Source organism: Cataglyphis hispanica, chromosome 21 (genome assembly GCF_021464435.1).
Source record: "Cataglyphis hispanica isolate Lineage 1 chromosome 21, ULB_Chis1_1.0, whole genome shotgun sequence".
Lineage (NCBI taxonomy): Eukaryota > Metazoa > Arthropoda > Insecta > Hymenoptera > Formicidae > Cataglyphis > Cataglyphis hispanica.
In genome coordinates, this window is record NC_065974.1 from 3303174 (window position 1) to 3317432 (window position 14259).

Genomic DNA, 14259 nt, shown 5'->3' on the forward strand with positions numbered 1-14259 from the left:
AAAGAAGATATAAAGAAACTGTGTTCTCAGTTTTTAAACTCATTGTAAGCTCAGTTGTCACGAGGACCTGACCCTCTACGAACACGTGTCTTAACTTATTGTTAGAAAGACCGTCGGAAACTTCTCTTACAGAAGATGAGTTCTATTGAAAGCTCTATCAGTCGCAAACGCACATTACAACAAACCAAGTTTCGCAATTCCGAGAATCTTCCATCAAATTACAGTAGCCTAAAGTCAACAAATTGCTTATACTTGTGTCGACAAATGATATTTTTCACAGTGTTATCCGTGTGATTTTTACATTTCTATAAATTAAAAAAAAAATTAATAATAAGATATTATTTAAATTAAAATTATATATTATATTAAAATTCTCCATTATTTTCTCCATTGTATTTATTTTATTAACATAATTGTGAAATTTACTTATCGCGCATTTTAGACGCGAAACTAATAGCTCGGGATTTATCTACGACAATGAACGACATATCGAGAGCCTTTACAGCGTCCGACTATTTTTAGAACACTGCTGGGTGGAGTGCGATCAGATGCACAGTCTGTTGCATGTGAATACACTTCCTATACGTTGAATATTCATGCAACACTTTGTAATTTGTGTCGAGTCAAAGGCCCGCACGTACATTTGCAACCATCAACATAATTTTTCATCCAGCAATCCTCGAATGAAGCGATTTTTCCGAATCACGAAACTAATGAATTTTAATCATATCAAGCGCTTGCGTTCGTGCTGCTTGCAACGCGGTACATCTGATTGCAACCTTGCGTGTGTGGCAGAAAAATCTTTTATTAGAAGCTATGTAATTGCAATGCTTTACAGTTTTTGATTAATCTGCGCGGATGTGATAGAGCATTGAAAAAAAAAAAAAAAGAAAAAAAAGAAACACTAACAAAAACACATGCCCCGCGCATTCAATTTAATTCTATTTCTAGAATTTCGATATTCCCGTTACGTTAAATTCATTTTAATTCTGATTGAATTTTTGTATTTGAATGAGATAGAGATTCCGTGTAAATATATCTGTCTTGTAACGTATACATATATTTATTTAATAATAATTATTCAGCAAACTTATCTCTGCTTCTAATCAAAATTTTCTGAATTTAACAAGAAACGTTAATTTTTAATCTATTTTGCACATATTTTATTTCGATTACATCATAATTTAAGATTTTCAAAATTTGAAAGACTCCTAGATATTTTTAGATAGTGTATTGAAATTCACGTGTATTTGAATTCTCACTAAACTCGCTGCAATTTAATGCAAATTTTGCGGAACATCTACTGGTATACAAATCGGCAAACGTAAACGGCGTGAAGTCAGAAAACGGAAATTATTGGGAAGAATGATGTACAAGTTGGATTGATGGAACACTCTTAATACCCGGGAGTATCCGCAAACTGCACGCCTACACGAGAAATCTCTCAAGAGCGCCGACAATATCCTCGTTTTTCGCGTAACGTTTCTTGCAACTCCAAATCCCAGCTATTCCCGAATCTCCCTTTCTCTCTTCTATCTATCTACCTATCTCTCTATCTCCCTTTCTCTCCCCGGAAAATTAGCGGGCCACTCATCCTCGCCCGTATCCATGTTAAATCGAAAAAACGACGTCGAGACGTCGTCTCACCGCCTGGCGCGCCTCGTCGACGATGAGTAAAACGGCAATTACGGATAACGGGAATACGTAATACGGTTATTGTAACGTGCCCCCGAGACGTTAATTCTCTAAGAGCTCTTGGTAAAAGCGTGACGTCGGACGTCGCCGGAAAAAGCGGAAGAGCCGACGACCAACGCGCGTAGCGCGGTTCAACGGGGTGGAAAGGGGAGGGGGGGCGGGGGGGAGATGCGAACGGTAAGAGCCACCAACAACGGTTGGTCTCTCGTTGAATTTCCTCTCTTTACCCCCGTCTAGCTCAGCACCACCCTCGCGATCCTATCGATACCCGTTCGACCGATCGCACACCGGCGTCGTCGACCGACCGAGGGGTTCCCCGACTGACGTCCCGACGCCGGGCACACAGGCCAATGCTCAGAGTCGCGTTTAAACAGGGAGAATTTCGAACGAGCCGAGTGGGGTGGTATCGATAATACGTCGCTCGCTCGCGCGCCGGGTATCAAATCGGCACAACCGAACTCAATGAAATTACTCTCCCTCTCTCTCTCTCTCTCTCTCTTTTGAAGTCTCGATGCTCGCTATCGTAACGCGACTCGAGCGCACTTGAAAAATACGCCGCTCGCGCCCGCAATCGGCGCACCCCGATAAAAGACAAATCGGGATCGTGAATTTGTTCGCAAATAATTCCGTTCCCGTCCACCCATTCATTCTTCATCCTACCGTACTTTACCCCCCAATTCGGGGAATTTTGAATCGTTATTTAATTCGCGATAAACTGCGAAAGCGCGTACAATTTGTGGCGTATAAAAAAAAGTAATAAAGTTTTGATAATGGACATTTTCTCCTCTCTCTCTCTCTTTTTTCTTTTTCGTTTTCTCCTGATATAAATCTATTCGTGTACGAGCGATGTTACAAAACAACGCGCCGATCCACATAAACTAGACGTTTCAATTTCGAAGTAAACGAAAAAGGAAAACGTCTGATTGATGGGAGAGGGAAGGAAATTATGTAAATCTTTCGTGTATACAGCCAATTTTATTACCGTATCGATTTTCCGTTGAAAAAAAAATGAGTAGGCATAACACAATCTCTATAATATTAAAAGAAAAGATTGCGAACCCCTGCACACATGTGCGTCCATTCTCAATCCACCGTTATTTCTACATGCGCTTAAAGGGCAGGATCGCCTACGAGGATAGAAGGGTTCTAAAAGGGTACTACTAAAACGCGGAATTCTAAGAACTCGATGGTTCAAAGAGAGCTTTCGGAAAAGAAAGCAAAATAGCCTCTGTTGGTTTTTGGAACAACGAGAATACACAGGGAGACTTTGTTTTTGGGAGGACCTGCTTTAAACATCGATAAATTTAGCGAAGGAAAAAAGGCGCATACTGCAACTTTTTTAGAGCATGTTTTCATTTGAATACGTTTACGCATTTTTATGTATTTAAAAAAAGAAAAAGGAAATAGGCGTTTTTTTAAATATTTTAACGTTAATAACTTTTGCGCGAATATTTTTGCAAATGGAGAATTTACATATATAACGATGTAGCGCTCTTGAAGCGCAAATTAATTCTACATAAATCTCTGATTGCGTGATCCCACGTTTTTTTCAGCGTAACAGTATAGATTGCTTGTTATTACACTGCTGTCGCTTTTTCCGTTAAAGAGAAAATTAAGAAGTTGCGAGAAAAGTTAACGTCGTTGCTTCATTATACGCTTTACTTACGTCTATTATCTTCTTGCTTAAAAAAAAGAAACATCTTGCCCTCCGTATTTCGCGCAGAAATTTTTCGTACAACGTACATTAAAGGGGATTCCTCAGAAATAGATAAGAACACCAGAGATTTTTTTACAGAGAATAAGCGACGCTACGAATCGTCGTAATTACTCGAGTATCGCAGTACGAATCAACATAAAAACAATGCTAGCTTAGTGTCAACGATAAGCGAGTAATTGCACTCCCAAAAGGATGAAATATATGTAATTCTTAATATAAGACTGCATTCTGTAATTACGTAAAGTATCGTGGAAATGTGAAATCATTTATAAAAAAAAATTTCTATACATTTTTGCTATTAATATTTGTTAATTAATAAATTGTAAGAATGATTCTCTCATTCAATATTAAATATTTTGTTCAATTTTGTAGATATTATTTAGTTAGCTTATATTATTCACATATCGCGCGCGAATTATTATACGAATTAATATTTACTTTCGCGTGTTCCTTATCACATATCGCTTATCATCTATCTCTTTAGCTCTTTATTTATTATGTATCTTTCCTTCTATATATATCAAGTTATTTCTTTCAGATCCCCGCGTGGAAAAGATCGTCGCGCACAAATTTTTTTTCACTGTTAAGTAAATCAAAAGAGAAAAGTGGTGAAATGACGAAATTGCATCGAGGGTTAATCGCGAACAGATTAAGATTGCCCTCATAAACTGCTCTCGTACAGGAAAGCCCTCTTGGAAACACGCTCATTATTTAAAGCACATTGCGAGAATGTCATCGGCGAGAAATGCCGCGACGGTATGAAAATCGAGTCGTATAGCCGTCGTTGTCGTCACGTCGTCGTCGACGTGCTTGGTCGTCGGAGGAGATCAGTGATTTCTCGCGCTCGCGCGCGAGGATGGCAAATCGAATCTCCGAGAACGTTCGCGCGATCAGAAGAAGATGGAAAAGCGAGGAAAAGTCGAAGGGCCGCTCTCTCGCCCGAGGGTATCGGGAGGTGAGGAGATATAGAGAAAGCCAAACGGGGGGCAGGGGGGCGGGGGGAGGAGGAGTGAGGACGGATGAGGGTTGGAGGGTTCGGGCGACGTGCGAGCGTAGTGCAGAGAGATAGGGAGGAAGAGGGGTTCAGGATACTTCGACGTAAAGGGGACGTGAACGGAGAGGGTTGAATTGGCGCTTGCGCGATACCGCTTCTATCTACTTGTCAGCCAAGCAAAGCTGCCACCACCCCGACTCTCTCGCCTCTCTCTCTCTCACCCTCATCCTCTATCTCTCGCTTTCTCACTCGCGCGCGCGCGACGCCGCGCTACTCGATAACAAACTCTACAGTACCAGTACTGGCACGGTACTCCGGACCACCGGATCGCCCTCTTCGCCGTCGCCACGGTAGCACATCGGTAACGCAGACAAAAATCGTGATCTACACGGCGCGTATTTTGCGTCGAAGCGGTTAACGCGTTCGATAATTTGCAAAATTTGCACGCGCGATAACGCAATTTTTCCTCGATCGCCTTTTTGATCGACGAATATATCGGTAGATCTCACGGCTTTTCGCGCTCTTCTCCGTTTTCCCCGCGGAGAAATCCTCGCTGAGGAATCCTCGCGAGATGCGCCTTTCCCTCGGCATCGTGCGTGCGTCAAGAGGCGCGTCATTGATCGCGATCGCAATAACGCGGGACCAAGCGACTTCAAAGTTTCACTTTTCCTCCTCTCGTTCCTCGTAGTCGCTCTTCCGATTTAACCTTGCCTCTGCGATTTATATCTATCGCACGGAGATCTATATTTGTGATCTATATGTTTCTCATGATCTCTATGTTTTCAAAAATTTATAGATTTAATTTAAAAAAAGTGAGTGTCATAGATTAATAATATTATTTTAATTTTTTATATAATTTTGTAAAATATCGTGAAATTAAAATTACATTTTATTTTGTTAATTGATTACATAGACAAAACTTTCAAGATTGGGATGTGAGTAAGTCCCAAGGCTAACTACAAGCTAGTTTCACCAATGTCGATTAACGTAAACTGTGATTGACTGAGGGTTGGTTGTAGCAACGTCGCTTAGGGCTCTGACATCGATTAAGTTAATCTCATCTCTCTCCATGTTCATATCATAGATAGAATTATAATCTACAAAGAGATAGCCAATCATCGACCCAGGTCCGCTCGACCTATCGTGATTGATACCAACCCTCCAACTCTGTTCTCCATTTACGTTATGGAGAGAGATGAGCGACACGAGGATTATTTCCATGTAGGAATATTTCCGTTTTACAGCCACTCAAAATTATACTATTTATCACGATCAGTGTGTGCGATCTACAGAGAGATCGAATCGAGGAGAGATCGATTGAAATGATATTCAGCGTTAATCGACGAGCCGGGCTTTGTTCGTTCTCGAAAAAGATGGTCATCCGTTCACCTTTTACCGTTCTCTTTGTGCGCTGCTGGTTATGGTGTGTATAACTTGTTGCTCCCGGGCAAACGAACGTGCAGTGAGCGCGAATTGCAATTTCAGATCTTCCAGCCGGCCGTCGATGGCAGATTGCCACCGCTCGCTTTTGGAGAGTCCCGTTTTTTTCGTCGCGTTCTCCGCCTCCCCCGTCCGGGACGGCGATAAAAACGAAACGGTCGTCGACGGCGCGTTCGTTGCTCGAAAGTGAGGAGGTGGATGGGAAAGTGAGGTGGACACGAGAAAGGGGGGAAAAAGATAAAGGATAGAGAAGCAGAAATATCGCTTGAAGGATATACGGGAGACCCCGATCCCGTCCTATTCCCCACCGACCTTCCTCGTTATTTGCGGCTTAGGACGGCTACAGAACAAACACAGTCGTCGCGACCAACCCCCTCCCGATATTTGCCGCCGCGATTATCCCGCTTTCTCACGCCAATTCTCGACCTCCCACGACCTTTCAGCGAGCTCAATCGCCGACGGATATCGGACAAATTGAAAAGTTCGGAACCGAGTCCTCTCGAAATCTCGATCTTTCCTCGCGAGAGATCGAATCGACTAGCGGGATATCATCCGTGGATCGAGATTATACCACGGAAATAAAGTTCTCCCCTTGCTTCAGATAATTTTCACAATCAGGTGACGTCGATCGCGATTATCGATGCATGATCGATGAATGAGAGTGCTCGACGATAAGGAGATTTAGTTGAATGAAAAAGAGAAAAAGAGAGAGAAATAGCGTCTCATGTATTCGTAAACGTTAATTAAAATTAACCGTTTGATTGCGCCATCGTCTTTTAGAGATGAAATTTTAGATAGACAGGAAAAATCATTTAAATCTAATCTTCGTTAAGTCTGATCAATATTATAACGATCTATGACAAAATATCATTTTGATAAAGATTATCATTTCGCGGCAATTTCAATTTAGCTCGTATTTTAACCCTTGCGTCTCCTCTCGAGTTCTCTCTTTCTTTCTAACACAGAAAGAATTCGATTTTGCAGGCACGGTGGGATGGCAAATTGAATTTTTCTCAGTTGTCGTCTACAAGTCCCGAAGGGCTAAAAGTCCGTGCTCATGAAAAGGCTTTATTTATTAAAAAGACGAAACCTTGTGCAAAGGCGCGCGCATTCAACGCTCTCAAGATTAACGCTCGATTTTCGAGGGACGGATTGTGATAAATTGACCGAGTAAACAGGACGGAAGCTCCTTTGCGGTTTCGCCGGTCTTCTCGTCTATAAGAAGTGGCAGGTATTAACCAATTATCGTGTTACTTGAAGTGGACATCTGCACCTTTCGACTCATTCAACCGTCAACAGAGCGCGCGTTCCCCGCGCGGAACGTGAGGTACGAAAGCTCGCCGCGAGGATTAAATAGTCACGGATAGCTCCGGTCAGACCGTGACAGCCGTTTCTCACTGCTTAAAATTCTGCCGTCGAGCAGACACAGATTTCTTGATGAAGTTTGATAAAGTGAAGGGATTAAGTAGTTACGGATCAGCAGGCACGAGATTTAATGATACTTTTTCTTTTCTTTCAAATTTTCAATGTTTATCGTTTGATTCTTAACGCATCAAATGTAGACGTATAATAAGAGTTTGTACTTCAAATTTTGCTGTAAATATTTTTCACGATAAGAAAGAGAATTTAGATTATTTGACATTTCTATCCTTTCCGTTTTCAACAAATAAGAATTAAATAAGATTTTCTTTCCATCGAGTTTCGATTGTTTTGTGGATTGAAGTTGCGCTTTCATTCTCGAGATCCCGCTAATAATAAATGGACCCTCCCTTTTTAATGACAACTATGCCAGGAAATTAAGAAAAATAAGTACTGGGGGGGGGGGCGTCGCTTTGATTATATCTCATTCCTAACTTTGCAACACTGCAAACTTTTGTTGGCCGCTTCTTGCGTCTCAGCAAATTGCGCGAGTTAAACAGTTACGAATTGCTTACGCTGTAACACCCGTATTTCTTCGGCGTCAATTTATTGCGAATAAATTTCGGGAAACAATAAAATCACAAACACTCCTTTCATCGGGCAAAACTAATTTTTCTATCGTTCAGAGCGTTCAAGCGGCTCTGCTGTTCCTTTTCAAGCCGCCCGCTCCGGAAAAAGCAATAGAGAGAAATTGAGTAGTTAAATATTAAGTTAAGTCAGCCTAAATTGGTACTTTTCATTATTTCGTGATTTTCTCGTTATCACTTCCCTTCCTCTCACATACACACGTTAAAAAAATATATAATTACTGTTTTATTATTTATATTAACTTAACGACTTAATATTAAACCTTAATTAAAACCTTATTTGAGCATGTAATTAGCAAATTGCTTTTATTAAAACATCTCCTCCATTTTGTCACTGTAATTCTAATGCGTAATGTAATTTATAAAAAATTTAAAAAATCATATCAATTTTACCACGTTCAGATTTTTATTGTTATCTTTTTTCAGCATTTATTTGTTGATATTATACATGAATATTTTATTTAATCAATTCTAATTTTTTTAAAAATTATATTTTGTTCGCATTATTATTTGTGTAGAAGTCTTATATTTGTGAACGTTGTAGAAATTTTTATAATTTACAAAAATTAAAATTACTGATGTGCTTGATTTTATTTTTATAGATGTAAGGATGCTTTACAATTTCTTATCATGAAAAATGACTATTTATTCGCAAATAGTCTTTTAATTTCCAAAAAATAAAGAAATGTAAGAATTACGTGCTCCTTCGGGTAGATTTAATTCGCATTCTTCTTACTGAGAACCTGCCGCTGATTTGTGACGTTTTTCCAACCGCCGCGGACATTCCGAAAAGCTATGAGAACTGAGGAATTACGAACCTCTTCAAGTGAGAGAATCTAACGCGTATATATATCCTCCAGAATCCTGGGAACGGGGATTCTTCCACCGAGTTCGCGCTGCAGATACTTAAAAATTTTGCAATCGATTCTTTGAAAAGTATCGAAACGTACTTTACAAAGTTAAAAATACAGGATCAGGTAATACGATCTTTTCTTATTCGGGATTTTTATACATTTCGATATCAAGCAGAAAATGTAAAATAAAAAATCGCCAGACTTTTTTTCTCTTAGCTACTTTGATTTGGAATAAATAATTATAAAACGATCGACAGTCATATAAAGATACAATTTGTCTTTTCTTCCTTTACTCTTGTTGTCTTACGTATACATAAAAATTTTTAAACATTATTTTAATTCACTAATCAGATTCTTTATAACTCCCTTTTAATTAATCGTTTGCCATTCCCTCTTTTATGCATGTCTCTTGAAGATTTTCTCCATTTCTAATTCTTGTAAAGCTACCTTTATTGCTTGTCAGGCAGCTTTGGAGGCCTCGTTGTACAATGGAAACTGGTTCCCTTTCATAAAGACGATCGTCCAAGAACCGGCTGCCTAAAGCTTTGTTTGTTCCGTCCCGAAAAACAGCGGGCCGACCCGTTTAATTTTCCTTCGATGCTCCGTACGATGTCGGCAATTTCCGGAAGGGTCATTAACACGGATCGTCTTTCTTCGTTTATGTCCGTCATCGATAAAAGAGGCTTACGCTCATCTTATCACAACTATTCTTATCACAACTCTCTAACACTCTTTTAAATCTATTAAAACACAAGGATTTGACAACACGCATGGAACTCCATTAGAAATTGCTGGCTTAGCGATTTTCGAAAATCCGTGAAACATCAACGTCGTAATTTTTCTCTATCTCTCTTCCTTTTTTTTATTTTCTCTATTTCTCTCTCTTTCTGTCTCTCTCTCTCTCTCTCTCTCTCTCTCTCTCTCTCTCTCTCTCTTTCGGATATCGAAAGAAACGAACGACAGGGGAAAAGGAAAGAGGAACGGCGACTAATTGAAAAGCCGACCGCGGAGATTAAAGATTTCCCGGACCCGCCCTTTTCTCTCGCAGCGGCGCTTAACTGAAATTACGTCAACTGGCGAGTGCGGTTGTGCATTATCGACCGACGTAATTGGGTATTCGTTAGAAATAAATGGCCGCTAATGCGATTTCCGGCAGGTATCTCTCTTCCCTCCTCTCGCTCTCTCTCTCTCTCTCTCTCTCTCTCTCTCTTGCGCTCTTTATTTATATCTACTTATCCTTCTATCTATCTCTTGTCGAATAAGCACGTCCGTCCAAATCATCTTGGCTAAAAAATACGATAAAAATCATTGTAAACCCAATAGCGCGCACGCACGCGGCCCTTCCTCTTCCGCAAGTAATGATTAAGCGGTTTAATCATTTGCTACGCCGGCGAGAACTCAAGACACGGGAGAACCCGCTGAAAATCATCGTCGGGAAAACATCGGGCACATCGCACTTTACGGCAAACCCATCGTCTGGTTATATCCTAGTGCCGTTAACGTCGTAGACAGTCTTGTGATAAATTTCCAGCGCACAGAGTGAAATAGGTTGCGCCGTGGATCATCAGGTAGGTCCACCCTCCACCTTCTCGTTTCGTCAAACTTATAATACAGGAGAAGATGAGAGAATACGAGATATCCATGTTTCTCTAATAAACCTTGAAATATATACACGTCCGACAGAATTAATATCATGTAAATAATTAAAAATGTTCACTGCGCGCGTGAATTATATGAACTACTACGAGCTCGTAAAATTTTCTTAAAATGATCGTAAAAATCGCATGTTTATATTTCATATTCTCAATTTTATCCCGTATAGTGATGAAAATAGTATATTATTTCGAGACAAGCATTAGCGTTAAGCATCGTGTAATATTATAAATCTCATATAATTTTACGCGGAATGCGCGACCGCACGATAACATTTCCAATCACGTCTGCGATTTAATGGCGGATTTGATTCGATTGTTGGCAATATAACCGCCGACCAGCTATACTTTCGAAACCCCATACTGTAATGACAGTTGTGTAATTATGGCTTTAATATTATTTGAATGCCGCGGATAGGAGGGCAAACGGGATTGGTAATTGCTGTTTACAACGCGCTGCCGCCCGTCATTGTATCAGTGATAACGGCGCCGGTGCCGCGGTGAATGTTGCGCCGACGGTAGATGACGGATTTTATTAACGACGCGGAAGGAAAACTGATCAATCGTCCCGTGTGACTGTTCAGTGCGCAGAGTTCAAATTTCGTTTATCCCATATTTCGTCGCGAGAGTAAACCCCCAATAACATCGCGAGATCCATGGCATAGACATCTTTGATAAAGACGTGATATGATTTGACACGGATAATTACGGACGTCATAATTTCCCGTGATTTTCAAATTCTCGACTCTATTGTATATCTATTGTCGCTATTATTATTGACATTTAATATACATTTAATATGCACGTTATTGTCTTAATATTTCCAAAATGCAAAACTCTTATCAATTTTCGCGCGACGCGAAATAAATTCCGTCATCGTGTAAACAGCGATCGGGCTTAAATCTGGCTTATACAAATAGCTTCGCTCAATTCACTTTGGCAAACAATGAAATGTCGTACAACTGCGGCGCGAATATAATTTTGGGATCATTTCGACGATGCGTCACGCGCGAGTATCTTCCGCTCGCGTTCTCGATTATGATCTCGAATAGAAAATTACGAAATTGTGGTCGCGACCGCGTTACATTAAACCGTGCTGTGTGTAAGTTCGATCGGAACCCGCAATCGTATACGCCATCTCTCCACTTTTCCCAAGTTCGATATTCCAACACCGTAGAAACAAACAGTATCTTCTAATGCCAATATTGTATTTCTCTCGCAGCTGCTCGCTTATGCATAAGGATCGCGTATGTATCTTTGCGAGAGCAGCGCGCGGATTTTCGCGCCAAACTGGAACAGGAATCGATATATCGTTCATCTAACATAAATGGATTAACGATCAAATCATTTATATTAAATCATATTTGACTTTCTGTCGATTCCGCCGCGTTGCTACACCGGGCAGCTCTGCATGCAGTTAATAAATGATAACAGGATTGAGCAGATAAGCCAATAACCGTGCGCGCGCGATCTCATTAAATCTAAAGGTTTACCCTATGCCCACATATTTCAGCACCGTCCCTTATTAACTTTGTATTCGTAAGAGTAATTTTCTTTTTTACACTATATAATTACATGTAATCTTGAATATATTAAACGAATTAGAATATTTGCATATGAAATAAAAAATAATGCCTTTCTTGATACCTGAAATACATATGTAAATGCAATTCATTATATTTAATATATTTCTTTCATTGCATGCATATTACACATATGTACTGTGTATGTATGTATATATAAATATATATAAAATAATATATATAGTTGTAAAAAAAGATAATGGAACATGTTTCTAGCTTTTACGCATAAAGTACGCACTGTTATAATCTGTAATAAATGATTGACGCGTCAGCGTCATGCCAACGTCAAAAACATTTTTGACGCGCGATAGCGTGAAATGCGCGCAGCGAATTTTCGGGCACGCGAAAAATAAACTTCCTAAATCTTCCTCATGCTTTGAAATCCAGTTTTTCCGCATGCGACGCGGTACAAATGTATCTCGGTTGAAGTAAAATCTCTCCCGTGACGTAGAGGTGCAAAGCTTATCCGTTCCGGGCAGCTTTTGGTATTAATCTGACTGGGCATAAATCTCACACTAATCCAGGTAACGCTATAACTCCGTAGCTGACGCTACCACCGACGCTTGCCGCTGTTGTTGCAGCGGGAAATGCGGAACTTGTTGAATATACATCGTATATTCGGCAAGTCCGCAGTTACGGAGGAATAATCAGAAGTATTGTACTAACGATTAGCCCATTCACATGCCTTTTACAAGCCGGTCGGGTCGATCGGGTCCCAAGTATTCCCTTTAAAGGGAGAAATCGAGCAATTCGCGCGGTACGGTTAATTTGCATTTTAATCGATCCGATTCTCGAGAGAGCGATATAATTGCGCCAATTCTTTGAAACAACTCGCAAAGTCGTTTTGCAAATTACGTCGCTCTTATACATTGTAGACGAAACTTACAAAGATCTCTTAAAAAAAAAAAAACTACTTTTCCTGCACAGGAGGAATTTTTCAATCACGTTGAACAGTTTACCTGTTATATTTACCTATTGTCTTGCAAACTTTATCGCCGTTCATCAAAGCATTGCGGATAAGATGGTAAAGATTTCATCGCATCCGACCTTCATTGCTACGATACGTTATACTATTTTTAGCCGCATCCTTTTTTCAATCTTAAATCACTGCGCCTCTCCTGCATAAGGCGTGGAATAATTCAGACGCGACGGCTTATTGCATTTATAGGGGCGGTCGGTTTTCACGAGGGAACGAGGTCAAACGGGGGAGTTCCAGAATTTTTCCGGAAATTTTACCACGACCATCTCCGTCGCACGTGACGATTGAATTTGCGCTGACGGGAATGTCGCACGGCATTTACAAACCAAACTGAGAGATTTAAAATTACAGGAGCGTCTCTCGCGACGTCGATACTCCAGACGGGATAAAGAGAGATATTTGTCCGTAGCCTCTCGTAACAACCGTTCATTAATTTTTTCTTTCTACGAGGAGCGATGACCGAAAGCGCGTTTTCAACGTCGTTAAAAATACAAAACCGAAGATCACATCGTTAGCACGTGCGCCGGCAAACCATCATCGCTGCTACATCATCCTTATCTCAAGAGGTCAATACTCGCCGTTGATTGATGTTTATTTCGACGGTGGGGCTCGTATTCAACCCCGCGCGTTAATTATCAACGTTTTGCCCTACATTTCATCTCGCGGAAATAATCCGTGCCAGCTCGTTTCCGGTTTCGGGACGGTGGAGAGAAAGGGACGAGACCCAGATTGGCCAGAAGCGCATCTCGTAACTTAATTAACGGGAAGAGCCGAGGTCTTTTGCCATCCGCTTCGATCATTCGCCGGATCCGGGGGATTGAACAAAGTGAGGCGTTCCGGCTGCAAATTGAATCTTTCGTATCGTGATCTTATTTCTATTTCTTGACAAGATAATTTTCGAATTTCCCGCACGAACGAAATGCGCAATATCGTAATCTAATCTTTCTTTTTTTACTGGTTTTTAAATTTTCTCTTATATTTAAAAGAGTTTACACAAAGGTTTTGAGAGAGAGAGAGAGAAAGAGAGAAAAAAAAAATAAAAAAGAGAGAGAAGGAGAGAAAGATACAATTTCAAATTAATATTACTCGATAACGTTGAAAATTTACTTGTTTTTCTACATTCCGCTACATTACGTTCGCGTGTTCTTGGCACACAGCAACCCTTCATAAATAATATTCTCGTGCCCTACATTATTATGCTCTTCGACTTTCATCCCTGACAATAAATCTCTTAAGAGGAACGTCCACATGACACTCATGAATTAATTATTTTTATACGTGCGGCAAAGAGCGAATTTATTGCATCGCTCGACAAATTGATATCATTCTTTCAGCTCGC

General features: G+C 40.4%; 1 protein-coding gene across 4 annotated transcripts in view; it reads left to right on the plus strand.

Moving 5' to 3' along the window:
• Positions 1 to 4725: 4725 nt before the first annotated feature.
• LOC126857302 (5-hydroxytryptamine receptor 2A-like) overlaps positions 4726 to 14259 on the plus strand; it is a 117938-nt gene continuing 108404 nt past the window's right edge. The window contains exons 1-2 of one of the 4 annotated variants that reach the window (XM_050606596.1): positions 4726 to 4904; positions 10030 to 10274. The gene's annotated coding sequence lies outside the window, so the exon portion shown is untranslated. Of the gene's footprint in view, positions 4905 to 9271; positions 10275 to 14259 lie in introns of those variants that run through there. The other 3 variants (XM_050606595.1, XM_050606597.1, XM_050606594.1) reach the window with 3 other exon arrangements.